This window comes from Myotis brandtii, unplaced genomic scaffold (assembly GCF_000412655.1).
Source record: "Myotis brandtii unplaced genomic scaffold, ASM41265v1 scaffold471, whole genome shotgun sequence".
NCBI classification, from domain to species: Eukaryota; Metazoa; Chordata; class Mammalia; order Chiroptera; family Vespertilionidae; genus Myotis; species Myotis brandtii.
In genome coordinates, this window is record NW_005367989.1 from 1,670,313 (window position 1) to 1,684,332 (window position 14,020).

The 14,020-nt window shown below is 40.3% G+C and overlaps 1 pseudogene; it reads right to left on the minus strand.

Moving 5' to 3' along the window:
- Positions 1–345: 345 nt before the first annotated feature.
- Positions 346–1,352, minus strand: LOC102263844 (annotated as a pseudogene).
- Positions 1,353–14,020: the final 12,668 nt, after the last annotated feature.

Consider the following 14,020-nt stretch of genomic DNA (forward strand, 5'->3'; position numbering starts at 1 on the left):
AATATGTGTTTTCTGGCTTTTCATCTTCCTTTGCCTGTCTGTCTAGAATTTTCTATTCAAATGTATGTAAATCTCTTTTTTAAAACCTGGAAATTTCAGCAGCACCACTTTTCTTTCCTTTTCTGCCTTTTCTGCTGTTTCCCCTGTCTTCTTTTCAAGCTTCAAAAGTTCTTTCTGTTTTTTTCTTCTCCTGGGTATAAGTTTATAATAGAAATTTACTTTAAGCTGGCATTGGTGCTCTTTCGGCTAAGTTTGCTCTTTCTCTTCTTCTTTTAACTTCTTTTAAAGATAGATACATTTCATTGACATTTATATACTTTTATGGGGGTTTTTGTTTTTGTTTTTTCAAGTTTCAACAGGCAATTTCTGTTTTTTCTTTGTTCCTCTTTTTACTTTTGAGCATCTTGTTTATTCTGAAGAATCATAGGTATATCCTCTGCCTTTAACTTGAACATTTCCTCTATTTTGGCTGCATTTAGTTTTTCCATTCTGAATACATTTTTCTCTTCCTTCTAGAGTCAGAAATTTTTATAGTTTGTCTCACTGTTGTACTTCATCTTGTGTTCTTCCAGAACAGTGTTCTAAAACTAGTCCCACATATGTTGGCTCTTTTTTGTTTGTTTCTCACTTTTACAAAGTTCTGGTGATCGTAATCGTACATTGTGCCCTTGTCGCCCTCCTGTTTGCTGAAATTTTTCAGAATCTAACACTTCCCCTGGAAAGTACATGATGGTACTTTGTCTACAGAAACTTTGCTTGACTTAGCTCTGAAAGTTTTCCGTGTTTCAGTGACCCAAAGCCCACGTGTCAGTTTTTCTGGATATGACACTCAACTCATGTTTAGTTGTTTTCTGTAATAAGCTTTCCTACTTATTATTTAAAAGTGTTCATTGGCCCTGGCTGGGTGGTTCATTTGGTTGGAGTGTCGTCCAGTACACCAAAAGGTTTTTGGTTCAATCCCCCCCTCCAATTGGAGTGCATATGGGGATCAACCAATTGATGTTTTTCTCTCAATCAAAGTTTCTCTCTCTCTCTCTCTTTCTCTCTCTCTCTCTCTCTCTCTCTCTCAACATCAATTTAAAAAAATATATCCTTGAGTGAGGATTAAAAAAATTTTTTTAAGTGTTCATTGCACTTTCAATTGTTTCCATTATTTCTCATAGCTTTTTAACAAAATCAGTTGTGTCATTTCTTTTTACTGATGCTAGTCTTTTTACATCATCATGTGTTTTGGCTAATTGCTGCTGGATTTTTGCTCTTTTTCCTGCTGATAATTTATTTTCTAATTCTTCTACCACACTGTGCTGAATTCTGAAGTCTTTTTTTTTTTTTAAGAAATGAATGGGTTTATCTTTTTTTTCTGCTAATAACTTAATTTAAATTTTTTTCTGCTGTGAGATCTTTGCTTTCTTAATCTAATTAGCTTGCTGCTTCTAGTTTTGGCTGAATTCCACCTGAAGTGCAAAAACAGCCATCATTCTGTGCCACACTGTGATAAGGGTGGCCATATTCTCTTGTAGAGTCGCTGGGGCCACTCTGGGCAAGTGGGCCTAGGAGTTCACGCAGGAGGCACTAAAGAAACAGTCTGCACCAGAGGGAGAGGAAGGGTAGACTGTGCCTTAATTTCTTCATCTATAAAATGAGATAATATATTACCTACCTCATGTATAATGATTGAACTTATGAGCTTGAAATTATTCCAAATTTACACATATTATTATCTCTAGTCAATTTTTCTGTATGCTTATGTTTTTATTTTTTCAAAGGACCGGATGGTGGTTTTATATGTGGTAAAATACTTCTCCTACGGGAGTACAGATGAACAGAAAGACAGGGGCACAGAATACCAGACAGGAGGGAGAAAGATTGGGGTTGGACAACACTGGCACAGGAGATAGGAGATGGGCATGAGGTGCCCATCCCTGAGGCAGCAGCCGGGCAAGGCCCAGTCCTCATTGGCACAATCGGCTCTCTCTGGCCCATCTGGGATGCTGGGGAGGGGCAGGCCTGCTGAGCTATGGGAATGCTAGCCATATTGACACTCCAGGTCAGAGAGGTTATGAAGGGCTCTCTGCAGGGGAGTGGAGTGGACATGGATAAAGAACAAGATCACAAGAGGCAAATACAGAGCAGCAGCAGCAGCAGCAGCAACCAAGCCCACAGGTTTGATCTGTGGAAACCCCTGGGGTGGTGATAATTTCTTAGGCACCAAGGGCCTCTATCCTGTAGTTTCAGGGTGAGCGTGAATGAGCAGTTTTTGGTTTCAAAATGAGATGGACCAGAGTGTTCCATGGGCTCCACACCCAGGTGACACAGGGACTGGGGGCCCAGACACAGAGGGTCCCTCCTCAGATGGCAGCAGGCAAGGGATCTTGTGAGCAGAGCTTATGCCTGGGGCAGCTGAAGGTGGAGGCATGGAGGTGGGAGGTGGGTAGCCGTGTCTTGGGTTGCCCATTCCTCAGGGTTAGGTCCTGGGTGGGCAGATGGAAGTACATCTGATGCCCATCAGTTTCTACCCAGACTCCTCCCCAAGGGGCTTCCACCCCATAGCTTTCTCCTATCAGACAATGCTGCCAGAAAGCCGGGAGAGGGGGCACGATGAGGATCCTGAATCTGGAGTTTGGGAAGAGAGTCCTCATTGGATGTCTGCTTATGTTTTCCTGTTTGCTTTTTTAAAAAAATGTTTTTATTGATTTTAGAGAGAGAGGAAGGGTGAGGGATAGAGAGATAGAAACAGAGATAGAAACATCCATGAGAGAGAAGCATCAACATTGATTGCACACCCCTACTGAGGAATTGAGCCTGCAACCCGGCCATGTGCCTGGACCAGGAATCAAACCCATGACCTCTTGGTACATGGGTCGATGGTCAACCACTGAGCAACACTGGCCCGGGGTGCTTATTCTTTTAAATGTTATTGGTATTTCTCACATGCCTTGTTATCCTTGGATATCCAGTCATGCTTTAAAAAGCCTGCGTCAGTAGAGTTTCTTCTGCTGCTGTAAAAATAGGATAATTTTCCTCATAGAACTTTCTGGTGAGAAGAGTTTGAGAACTCCATGCACATGGTGGATCGGGCACACCCACTATAAGGCTTCATGTTAGGGACTGGTGAGCAGGATCAGAATGCCAGTCAGGCTCTGGATCCCCAAATATGGTTGGCTTTCATACATATCATATCCTTTTTATTGATTTTCAGTTAATATGGCATTAAAGGAGAGTGGTGTTGATATCCTAGCATGGTAGATATTGTGAAAAGAATGTACAGAATACATAAATCTTTAGAGATGTTCTGCACTTGATGTGATAGAAGAATCAATTGCTTAATTACAGGTGAAATGGTTTTAATACTTTAAAATAATATTCTAAGTTTTGTGTTTTTTTTTCAAAAATGACACATAATTGACACTCTACAATTGAGGTAATTATAGAATCATTTTGACTTATTTTGTAGAATTTTTATAAATATTTTTATAGAATCCTAGGATCACCTGTGATTTATTAGAGAATCTAAATTTGTTGATTCAAAAATAGAACAGTAGCTTTTAAAATCCTTTTTCTGTTGAAATAATGGTGTGTGTCTGGTCACCTATAAACTCTGGGACCCAGAAGAGGAGAATGAGAAACAAAAGAGTAAATATTCTTCAGGAAACAAGCTCTGTGACCCAAAAGTGGAGTAAGAACTTCCTGTTCAAGTCTTAGGAGGTGGTCAATAGCTCTACATATTTCTGCACTGAATTAGGTTTCATAACTTCCTGTGATGTCATTTGTCCCCCCCCCGCCCCCCATCTCTACCCTCAGCTTGAATTAGGACTTCCCTTCCAGAGTGCTGTCAAGGCAGTTTCCTTTAGAGTACTTTATAATCAAGTATTTCTACTAAGGTTTCATGAAATGAGTCCTGAATGAGAAGCCTGGATAAAGATATTTCTAAGGCCAACTTTTCTTCTTATCGTTTGACCTTAGAAACCAATGTTCATACCAAGCCTGCACTTCCTAAACAATTCACATTCTTGGAAGGTAGAAAGAGTTTCCATACAAATTAATGAGTTCCCTGTCACTGAAGGTATTCCAAAAGACTCTTGAAAGCCACTTCTTAGGACATAAAAATTGTAGAATTTTTATGTAAAATAAAGATTGGATTTAATGGTCCTAAAAAAAAAAAGATGTCTCTGATCCCTGAAACTCAATGATTTTCTGCTTTTGAAAGGAGCAGGGAGGAAGTGAGGAGGGAAAATCCAGCCTCATGTGGATTTTGGCCTTGGCTGCTGGAGTTGCTCCAGGCTTCCAGAGGTTGTGCTGTCCCTGTCCATTCTGACTCCATACTTACTAGCACATACTCACTTTCGTGGTTCACTAGTCTATGTTTTTGCTTTCTGAGATTTGTCACCTATAGTCATCTGTCGTCTGAAAATATAAAGTGGAAAATTTCAAAAATAAATGATTCATAAGTTATACATCTGAGTAGCATAATGAAATTTTGCGCTGTCTGCTCTGGCCCATCCAGGATGTGAATCATCCCTTTGTCCAGTATACTCATGCTATATACACTACTGGGCCATTGGTCATTTAGTAGCACTCTTGGTTATCAGATTGACTGTTGTGGTGTTTAAATAACCCTTATTTCACTTAATAATGGCCCAAAGCCATTCATAGCATATTGTTAAGATGGTTTTATTTTTTACTAGATATTAATCTCTAACTGAGCCTAATTTATAAATTAAACTTTGTCATAGGTATATATGTATAGAAAAAACATAGCACAGATGCTTCTTAACTTATATGCTGGAGTTACAGCATGGTAAACCCATTGTTAGTAGGAACATTGTAAATTGAAATGCATGTAATATACCTAACCTACCAAACATCATAGCTTAGCCTAACCTACCTTCAGCATGCTCTGAACACTTCCATTAGTCTAGAGTTGGGCAAAATTACCTAACAGTGCATACACTGTAGAGCATCAGTTGTTTACCCTCAGGACCACATGGCTGACTGGGAGCTGCAGCTCACTGGCTTTGCCCAGCATCACGAGAGAACATTGCATGGCACATCACTAGTCTGGGAAAGATCAAAATTTGAAGTACAGCTTTTACTGAATGCATATCATTTCCACTCCATTGTCAAGTTGAAAAATCATAAGTCAGGAACCATCATCGGAGTTTCAGGCATCCACTAAGGGTCTTGGAATGTATCCCCTGAGAATAAGAGGGGACTACTGTATTTTCCTCCAGCATCCTATCTAATAAAGAGTAATATGAAAATTGACCATCACTCCAACACACAAGATGGCCGCCCCATGTGGACACAAGATGGCCGCCAGGAGATGGCCTGTAGGGGAGGCAGTTGTAGGCAATTAGGCCATCAGGGGAGGGCAGTTGGGAGGGACCCAGGCCTGCAGGGGAGGACAGTTGGGAGGGACCCAGGCCTGCAGGGGAGGACAGTTGGGAGGACCCAGGACTGCAGGGGAGGGCAGTTGGGGGTGATCAGGCTGGCAGGGGAGGGCAGTTAGGGGCAATTGGGCCAGCAGAGGAGCAGTTAGGTATCAGTCAGGCTGGCAGGGGAGCGGTTAGAGGGGGATCAGGCTGGCAGGAAGAAGCAGTTAGGGGCAATCAGGCAGGCAGGCAAGTGGTTGGGAGCCAGCAGTCCTGGGTTGTGAGAGGGATGTCCCACTGGGGATCGGGCTTAAACGGGCAGTCGGACATCCCTCGAGGAGTCACAGATTGGAGAGGGTGCAAGCTGGGCTGAGGGACATCCCCCCCCACCCCCCCGCATGAATTTCATGCACTGGGCCTCTAGTGTCTATATAAGTATCCTTCAGTCAAAGGCAGGTAGAGGCACACCATTAGTTACAGGAATGGCCAATCAATGCAACCACATGATTTCTTTGAATTCTTAGTCTCCATTTAAAAAAAAATCTATGGGAATTTAAAATTATACTTCATCATATATCTGTTTCTACCTTAATATCAAATAGTATTTAAATTACCAGTCACTGGTGGCAGGGAAGTGAAGAACTAGACCCAATCTACTAATATCTGGGAAGATGAGCCTCTATTTTCTTCTTATGCACAAGGCAAATGCACTCCTACTTAAGAAGCTCAGGTCAATACGTTGGACTGGCTTTCGGGATTCAGATTTATTACCCATCATCGTCTCATAATCCTTGTGACCTCCTTCTGCAAGGCCCACCTTCTCCAACACACCAGGTCCCCATTCCATGTGGAAGAGGATTCATATGCTGGGAAAGGTTAATATGTTATTTAAATAGCCCCCTCTTAGTTCGTTCATGTTTCTCTTTTCACTTGACTCTGAACTCTTTACAATGCCATAGCTAGTAGAATTATTTAAGAATCTGTCTTAACTCAATCTTAATGTGCCTCACTAAGCTAATACAATTCTTGCCCCTGAAAAGGGGTGTATTATGCTATAATTCACAATGTGTCTTTGGAGAAGAAGTGTGCATTTTATATAATATGTCAAGGACAATTTCAAAATGGGTAACATCATCAATCTCATTGACATCTCTAATGGCTTCACTCTGTAGTCAGAGTTTTGCCAAATGCAAGCTAAGACTCAGGCCATCACACACCTGCTCCCTACCTATTGTTTCAGATGCATCATCTGTTGAAAAGGCAACCAAGTTTAGGAAAATAATTCATCCTTGAAACATTTCTTGTCTAATTAAGTCAACAGATGTTGTTTGAAGTCTATACCTGAGGAATTTATTACTTCAGTTTTAAATAGTAAGAAGAATTCACAGACCTGTCTTTATGATAATTATGGGGGTTTTTTTGGATCAATGTAGCCAGCCCGGTAATGACTGATAATAGTCAAGAACAGGGGCCCTCAAGCTACGGCCCGCGGGCCATATGCAGCCCGCCGAAAACATTTATCCCGCCCACCGCGTGTTTTTGCCACCGCTGTGTGCATAAGAATTTGTTCATAGTTTTTTTTTTTAAACTATAGTCCGGCCCTCCAACGGTCTGAGGGACAGTGAACTGGCCCCCTGTTTAAAAAGTTTGAGGACCCCTGGTCAAGAATTTGTGATAGTTGTCATTTTCAACAGTTTGAATGGCATTTCCAAAAAGTGCTTTCACTTGAGTTATCATCTGGCCTTTATTCCTCCCTGGCTGGGTGTCTGATCTTCTTGTGCTAGGGCTTGGACAGAGCTGGCCTGGCTCAAACAGGCTTGAGGGGCTAGGGCAGATGGCAGGAAGTGGCTCCCTGCCCTTGCATGGAGGCAAAGAGAGAACAGTAAAGTCAAAGGTCAGTGTCAGAATGCATGGCTTAACCAGTCACCAAGGCAAGAAGAGCCTGAGGCAGGGCAGCAGGTAACTGGTACAGCCTGTGAGTAAAAGAGCCAGTGAAAATGAAAAGAAGGACCTACTACTAGAAAGATGGTCATCCTGGCCAGCAGCCAAAAGATGAGCTCTTACTGCCCTCTGAAGTTTACGAAGTCAGGACTAAAGGGACACCCAGTGCCTATGGAGGCTTCAGTTTCTTAATCTGTTTCCTACTCTCCTGCCTAGCCTAATAAGGGTGTGACAAAGATCACATTCAGTCTTACAGGTGAAGTCTAGTTATTATTGTTGTTGTTAAAAGTTGTTATATAATTGCGAACTATATGGAAAGATAGATAATTATTTTAAAATCTCCGAAAAAGTAACCCAGCTGCATGGTGAGAATATTTTCTTTATGTGGCAGAACAAAATAGGACAAAGCACTTTGATATCTTATTTTCTTTAAATTTAGTCTGGTCTTGTTAGTATTTAACAAAGTATTTAATTAGCATCAGTGATTGCCAAACATTTGATAGTTATAATTTCTGAACAAATTATCTCTTGTGGCAAGTTCTGGTAAATTCACAGATCAACATTTAAATACAAGGCAAAATCCCAGCATGAAAGAATTGGATTTTTTAAAACACTGGGTCTCAAATTATCTACCTACTTTGACAGTTTTAGTGTCTTGATTAAATATTTTATGATGATACTACTTAAGATAAAATGTAAAAGCTAATTTATAGTGACATCTCTTTATGTAAAAGGTTCCCAAGCTGATTTATTACCAGGTGGAAGCATGTCAGTGAATACAACCATGTCTAAAGAGACTTTGCAGTTTTCTTCTATACTCCTAGTTCAACATCTGCAAAACAATTTATATGAAAAGCAGTGTCTTTAATTTTACAAGACTCTTCTTTCGTATCTCCTTTAGTTTCATTCTTCAATTCAATTTAGTACCTGCTATGTTCTGTACTAAGTAATAAATTTGGAACACTATGATCAATTATAATTCTTTTTCTGCTAAATTTATTATGTTACATCATTCTGAAAGGACTTTGGGGAACATACACACACACACAGAGAAAGATAATTACTTAATCATATTTTTGGTTAGGGCAGGGGGATTCAGGGAATACTTTTAATGCTTTATTTAAGTTACATAGAACTATTTTCCAATAGAATTAATAAAATAAAGCACTATAATTGCAATCTAACCTATAAACTCAAAAAATCTTAGTAGTATGTTTTATATTGTTAAGAAGCACTAGAAGTGTAGTAAGGAAGAGAAAATGAAGCTAAGAGATGCTATAAATAGGACAAAGAAGAGACAGCAAAGCTAGGCACAAACCGAACAAGCAACTGCTTATGGCACACTGCAAGATCTGATGGGACAGTGTGTGATACAGGAGGTGGCAGCACCAGTTGTATAACGGGGAAAAAAAATGTCCTTGGTGACAGCATTTTGGTGGGAAGAAACAGAAGAAAATAGGGAAAAAATTAAGGGCAGAGAGAGACCAGATGGTGATAGTATTGAGCCAAAAAAAATTTCCAAAATGTCATAAACTCAAATCTTACCAGTAAAGACCCATTAAAATTAAAAAATAACACAAATAGAAAAATTAGATTTATTTTCATCATGTTAAAGTACTTACATTTTATTTCATCCAGAAAGTATTTGAGATGGATTATTCAAAAAGAGAAGGAGGAGATATTTACAATAAGATTCATAAATAGAGCCTAAAGAAGTAAGGGGAAGCATATGCCAATCATAAGAGCCAATAGAGTGGCTATGTTTGAGCATGAAACCTGGAGCTTCCTTGTAGCCATGATGAAGATGGAAGCTTTACCAAATAAAATTATAAATATCATTATCTGAAATAATTATCAATAAATATTTGGGAGATAACATTTTCTTGGTTCGAAATATACTTTCTGTGTTACAGTAGAGGGGATAACAATATAGTCAGTAATAACCTTAGTGGCAGTTGAGAGAAGGAAATTGAAGTTGTTCCATGGAAAAAGTTGTTTGTAAATGGGCTAAGTAGGGCACCTTCTGAAAAGGAGTTTGAAAATCTGCAGCCCCACACTGCCAGGGGCAATGGCTTTGTAGAGGGCTTTAAACATACCCTGCACCTGAGGAACTGTGCCAAAGGCCCCTGGCCTGGGACCAATGTCATATCGCTGCTGAGACCTAGGGCAGGTGTTCTGCAATGTCACATGATGTCTGGTTTAGGAAGTTGAAAGAATGAACCTTCAAAACCACTAGACAGAGAAGTGTGAAGAAAAAGAAGAGGAAAAATATCTCATTCAAAATGAGGCTGCAAAACAAAATTTTAAAACACATGGGAGCCCTAATTTTGTAAAGGTGATCTAGCCCCAAATCAACAATTGCAACATAATTTCATTCCAGGTGGAACTGTCTAGCCAAAACTTTCGAATAAGTATGCTTTGTATACTCCAGGAGAAAAATGAAAAAAATTACGAATTTTTAAAGAAAAAATATTAAAGCCCTAACCGGCTTGGCTCAGTGGATAGACTCTATCCGATGCAGGGGTGGGCAAACTTTTTGACTCGAGGGCCACAGTGGGTTCTTAACTGGACCGGAGGGCTGGAACAAAAGCATGGATGGAGTGTTTGTGTGAACTAATATAAATTCAAAGTAAACATCATTACATAAAAGGGTACGGTCTTTTTTTTTAGTTTTATTCATTTCAAACGGGCCAGATTCTTTTTTTTTAGTTTTATTCATTTCAAACAGGCCGGATCCGGCCCGCGGGCCGTAGTTTGCCCACGGCTGCGTAGAGCATCAGCCTGAGGACTCAAGGGTCCCAGGTTCCATTCCAGTCAAGGGCATGTACCTTGGTTGCGGGCACATCCCCATTGGGGGGCGTGCAGGAGGCGGCTGATCGATGTTTCTCTCTCATTGATGTTTCTAACTCTCTATCCCTCTCCCTTCCTCTCTGTAAAAAATCAATAAAATATATTTTTTAAAAAAGAATAAATATTGAAAACAGACAAAGGAAACAAGTAAATTAAAAGCAGAATGACTAGACATCTTGGAAATTAAAAATATATTGATTAAAATAAAAAATTCTTAATCCCTTTCACCTTTTTTAGCCATCTCCCAACCTCCCTCCCTTCTAGAGATTATAATTTATTCTCTGTATCTATGAGTTTGTTCTTGTTTTGTTTGTTTATTTTGTTTTTTAGATTCCATATATAAGTGAAATCGTATGGTATATGTCTTTGACATATTTCACTTAGCATAATACCCTCCAGGTCCATCATGTTGTTGCAAATGGTAAGATTTCAGTTATAAAAATAGTCACCAGTATATAAAGTATAACATAGGGAATATTGTTAATAATACTGTGATAACTATGTATAGTGTCAGATGGTTACTAGACTTATTGGGGTGATCACTTTGTAAGGTATATAAATGTTGAATCACTATATTGTACACCTGAAGCTAATATAATATTGTATGTCAAGTGTAATTGAAACAAATTTTTTTTAAAAGTAAGTACTAGGCAAAGTGTCCTCTAGCAAAAAAATAATAAATAAATAACAACAGCAAAAATTGTTCGACTAAGTGAATAGACAAATTCTTTTTCTCACATGTAATATATTATGTAAAGCATTTACATAAGCCATTGAATAATTTTGAGTCAAGTTTGCTTACAGTCATTTAAAAAAATCAAACAATGTGAAATTTTGGGAAACATGTCTGGCTGTGTTCTCAATGACATTTTGCTTTTAAAATGGTGAACATTTGTAAGCCCTTGCTAAAACAATGACTATTTAAGCAATAATCATTGTGAATAGTATGAGTAAATTATTCTTCTAAAAAAGAAACAAATTCAAAAGTTGTGGCAAACTTTGAAGCAGAGACAATAAAAGTGAAAATAATACATTTGAAAATATTGCTATGGATTCCCCTAGATCACAGCATAGGGAATAAAATATGAAAGAATGTTAAGCAGAGAGATCATACACACCAGTATGCCTGGGAGAGTTTCAATTTACATGTAATTATTAGTGGAACTTCCTTTGACTCAAATATGCCCCAGTTTAGACAATAAATTACATACTCACCCAAGTGTTAAGAAATATGTAGACTAGGCTGAAAAACAAGTAAGACTGCCAAAAGGAAAGGATAGAGAAAGTCACAAAGAGATAATATATGAAAAGAGCTGTGGATTTTCTAAATCTAAATAAAGACTTGTGCCCTCAATTGAAAGTGAATTATAAGAACCAAGAAGGATATACAGATACCAAGGGGTAGCTGGAGGATTGGTTCTAGGACCTCTCACAGATACCAACATCCACTGGTGCTCAAGTCTTTTATATAAAGCTAGTGGCCCATTGCATGAATTCGTGCACATTGAAAGGAAATTAATTAGAAGAAATATTTTAATATTTCTATTCGCCCTTTCTCTATAATAGAAGTGTCAGCCAAATTCACGATTGACAATAACAGATGGAAACATGCATGTGCGATTGGCACCAGTGATAGCTATATATGTATCGCGCATGCGTGAGTCAACTTAGCCTTTTATAGATGTAGAATAAACTTACTTAATTAGACCTGCTTTCTGATGTAGCTAAACTTTTTCCAGCCCAATGAAGCACCCCAAACTTCTCTTTCAGGTTATTGTCAGCAACACAGCAGTAAATTTCAACATCAAACAGATTATTATTGCAGATCATGCAGGGAGAACAAAGGGCAAAATATTTAACTGCAGCAGTGTTTGACTATATTCTGCACAGTGAGAAAACCTGAAGTCATTTTCAAGGTCCGTCATTTCTTCTTTTCAATTGGGTCAAGTTTCTATGCTTTCTAAATCTCTGTTTTCCGGCTAATGAAAAGAAAATAGGATTCCACTGAGTCTCCTATCTACCTACTCCAGGACTTCTGTGAGGATCAAATGAGATGAGGCACAGGAAAACGCTTCACAGACATTTGGTTAAAGTGTAAAATGTTTGCACCTGGCTATAAAGCAAGTCGTGTTCCTGGGCTGAAGAAACTCCAAGGAGGCTAGTCGCTAGGGAGAGGAAGCCAGGCTTTGCTATGTGACGTCATTACCCGGTGCCCACAGCCACTGTTTCTGGGCTGGGCTGTGGCTGCATTTTGTGCCATGGGGTCTCAGCAGCGTTGGCTGTGATTTGATGGGCTGTCGCTCCAGGGTGGTGGCAGGGCCTGTGTCCCACTTGGGGGGAGCTGAGTGTTGCTTTGCAGACGCCAGGTCCATGGTGCTGTTTCTCTGTAAATGGCCAGTGAGCATCACGGTAGCTCCTGCATTGAGCGTCTGCCCCCTGGTGGTCAGTGCACATCATAGCAACTAGTCGGAGGGTCAGACACTTAGCATATTAGCCTTTTATATATTAGATTGTGTAGTATTTGCACATAACTTACACACTTCTATATATTTTAAATGTATTCTAAATTACTTATAATACCTAATACAATGTTAATGCTATGTAAGTAGTTGTTATACTGTATTGTTTAGAGAATAATGATAAGAAAATAAAGTCAGTACATGTTCAGTGCAGACACAACCATCATAGTACACATCAGCAACAACTTAACTTTTTGAATATTTTTGATCCACAGTTGGTTGAATCTGTGGATGCAGAACCTATGAATATAGAGGGCTGACTGTATAAAATATATTCACACCTCTACACTCATCATAGTTAAACTGGAAAACATCAATAATTAAAATACACTCTTACCAACTTCCAGAAGAAAAGACAGATTACCAACAAAAATGGTTAAACATTAAACCAAGCAGGTTTCTCACCAGCAACAACAAATGCCATAAAACAAGAGATATAGTCAGTGTAATAGGGGGGACTGATAATTTAGAATATTATATCCAAATAACTAGGTAAAAAAAAACAAGTTGCTAGAAAATAGATATTCAACCTATACTTAATATATATTTAAGTTTTGGGGTTTGAGAAGAATATAAATATACTAGAGGCCCGGTGCACAAAAATTTGTGCACTCAGGGGGCAGGGGGAGGGGGGTCCCCCAGCCCGGCCTGTGCCCTCTCGCAGTCTGGGACCCCTCGGGAGATAACGACCTGCTGGCTTAGGCCTGCTCCCGGGTGGCAGAGGGCAGGCCCAATCCCTAAGTGCAGCCCCTGGTCAGGCTCAGAGCAGGGCCGATTGGGGAGTTGGGGCGCCGCCCCGTCATGCACAGAGCAGGGCGGATCGGGAGGTTGCAATGCCACCCTCAGTCACGCTCAGGGTAGGGCCGATTGGGGGGTTGGGGCACCGCCCCCTGTCACACTCAAGGCAGGGTCGATGGGGAGGTTGCGGCGCCACCCCTTGTCACGCACAGAGCAGGGCTGATCAGGGGGGTTGAGTGCTGCCCCCTGTCACGCTGATCCCAGTGCCGGGAGCCTCGCTGCTCCACTGATCCCGGTGCTGGGAGGCATATTACCCTTTTACTATATAGAATAGAGGCCTGGTGCATGGGTGGGGGCTGGCTGGTTTGCCCTGAAGGGTGTCCTGGATCAGGGTGGGGGTCCCCACTGGGGTGCCTGGCCAGTCTGGGTGAGGGGCTGAGGGCTGTTTTCCGGCTGGCGAGTGACTAAAGCTTCCAACCGCTCCTTGTTTTCTTCTCTCTTTTTTTTTTATTCTGGGCCAGCTTTAGCTCTGAGGCTTGGCTCCAGCTCTGAGGCCTCGGCTGCTGAAAGCAGGTATCTGGTTTGTTTGGGTTCTATAAT